This window comes from Triticum urartu, chromosome 3 (assembly GCF_003073215.2).
Source record: "Triticum urartu cultivar G1812 chromosome 3, Tu2.1, whole genome shotgun sequence".
Taxonomy (NCBI): domain Eukaryota; kingdom Viridiplantae; phylum Streptophyta; class Magnoliopsida; order Poales; family Poaceae; genus Triticum; species Triticum urartu.
This window is the reverse complement of record NC_053024.1, coordinates 7,131,723-7,134,628: the sequence shown is the minus strand read 5'-3', so window position 1 is coordinate 7,134,628 and position 2,906 is coordinate 7,131,723.

Here is a 2,906-nt window from a genome sequence, read left to right as displayed (position 1 = left end):
CAGAGCACCGCCCCGTTGAGGCAGGGGTAGCGTTCATTGAACTTGGGCGGAATAGACACTCGGTGCTGCTTGCCGGTGATAGGATCACACACAACGACCTCATCTCGCACCCAGTCTTTGACGAGGACGCGGCCGTGGCGGCAACCGAGCACTTTGGTATGCCGGGGGTTGCTGTAGCGACCAAGGGAGAGGCGCTCCGGCGGGATGCGGTCTGGAGGGTCCAGGACGGAGCGGAACCTGATCTCGTGGCCGAGCTCGAAGACTCCAAGGAGAGGTGGCTTCCCGTGGTGGGCGCGGAAGCGGGCGACGAACTTGGGGTCGGTGGCGAGGCGTCCCCACTGCTTGCGTACGGCGGATGCGCGGGGAAGGGAGGAGGGCTCCCGCGGGAGGCGGAGGAGGATCTCCATCAGCAGATCTTCGTCTTCGAGGGGCGACCGAGGCGCCGCCGGCGAGGTGCCGCGGCGGCGGCGGTGGCGGCTGGCCATTTCGGCGCCGTCGCTCTCACAGCTACAGATTTGGTTGGGCGTTGGGGATCGAGAGTCTGAGCAGAAGACGTACTAGGGTTGTCCCCCGCAAGTTTAAATTGTCATGATGCGTCTCCTTCTTGCTGTTGCTGGGCCGTCCACACTTTACTGGGCTGGATACGTTTCTTTCTTTGGACCGCCAACCAATCCAACAATCCATTCACATCGTAAATTTCTCATCGCCAATCTAGGGGTAATACTCGTACTCCTATATATTGCCTCAAAAAAGAAACTGGGGGTAACACTTAGCTCAAAAATAAATCTAGGGGTAAGATTTCGTAAACCGGGCCATCCGGCAAAATAACTGCCGGTTTACGGGGTGGAGGCGATTTTACCCTCCCGAATAGATCCTGTATACTCGACCATCCCAGATCTTTTTTTTTGGGGGGATCCAGCATATTCCGGACCGTTTCCGCTACATATATGGGAATGGGACAATTTTTACATGCACCTGAAAAACAAGAAACGGTTGACGGGAGGGAACTTTCAGCTCCCGCCACGGTCTTTCCTGAGTGCGACCTTGCCGGAACACCTCAACGCCGGTGACCACTGGACCCTAGCTGTGGCCCTACAAGCTGTCGCGGCCCCGCAAGCTACGGTTGCGCGAGCTAGTTGCTGTTGCCGCCGCTATAGGTAGCTGCAGCTGTTGTGGTGTGCGGTAGCTAGCCGCTGCCGCCACCGCCGCCGCAAGATTGATGAGAATGTCGTCTTGCTGTGAGCTCCAGCGCCGGCCCACTATCCATCCTGACGAGATCCTCGCAGTGGAAGGGGATGAGACGTTTTGCGGTATCCTATAAACCGATTTTTGAGGGGCGGGATATACCAGATCTGCTAGAGATGCTCTAATACTGGCATCATTAATCTGACTGCTAACGTGGGACTGATAACAAAAGTGTCAATCAGGATTTCATGAACAGTTCAGTGAGGAGGAAAGTGCCGCAGGAAATACTCAAGCGGATGGACATAAATCATTGGAACAGCTGAACTACCATTCAAACCACAGTTCGGTCTGCTTAGAGCAATTTTCTGACATTCACTTAGTTCAGACCAAATAGCATTTTTGCATTCACTAGTTGTTTCCGGCGGCGCACGGTAATTTCCTGCTATTAATCGCAAAACAAACATATAACTCTGCATGATACTGTATATACGTGGGCATGAAGTATGTAACTCTACATGATACTGAAGCGAACAAGTGTGTGTGTTGAACTAGTGGGGGCTCTGCTGCTTCTACCATTCTTTTGGTCCCGATGCATGGTATATACTGAGTAATATGAAAATTGGACATGCTATGATGGTGCTAGTGCTAGGATCATTTTGTTGGAAACATGCTTTTTCAGCTATCAAATTTTGGGAACTCATTGTGTCCTTGAAAAATAAATCTCACTGGAACAAACTATAAATCTGATTATATTTGACTTATACTACATCCTAAAAGGCTATCCATAAGGTAACATTCCATGACTAGAATTAACTCGGCATGAAGGACAATTGCTCAAATTTCTGGCCATACATGCGCTGGTACAACTATTTGGCACCTTTGACTCGCTTCGACACCGCGCCATGACGTTCGCAGTGCAGCATGATTGGGTTAATCATGATAGGCCAAATAAGTGAGTGGGCACATATAAGTAATACTCTACTTAGTATGTAACATGAGTTTGGCGGCGCCACTGGTTCACAAGATTACACCTATCATGACTAGTCCAAAGAGAAGGAGCAATGGTAATTGAGTTCTCGATCCGTCCCAAACCTAGTGGTATATATGTATGCCCCCAATTGGCGGCCAGCTCACCCCTGCGGCATAGTGCCATGCACGATGTTCTCTCTATCTAAACTATAGAGATGTGTTCTCATGAGAGCTTATTTATATACCATCCTAGCTTAGGATGGACCACATTTACATGCACCTTTACTATGAAGATGGACATTTGTATCTACCATCAAAGTTAGTGAGATGTTGAGTAAAGTGGTTTCGTCCTTCTCAACCACGCTATGTATTATGCATTTGTCTCAAGTACATAAGGGTTTGACATAAATTGAAAATAATGCATGAACCTGCGTTATGGGGGTGATGCGTCAGAGACTCAAGAAAACAGCAAGTAACAGACAGGTTCGTATTAGATTGATTGATGGAAGCGTTCCTACTCTCCAAGGGGAGAGCCGCGTTGCTATATATTGATGCGGACAGAAGACCTGTCGTAGGTTACAAGATAGAACGATCGCTAGGATTCATCCCGTTACAAAAGAAAGAGACAGATAAGGATACGGGATAGAGGGAGAGATAGTTGAGATTACATGGCGTATAGCATTCAAACTTCTAACACCCTCCCTTAATCTAAACTATCCTATGTTCAGGTTTCTCTTGAACTCTTCAAAAGG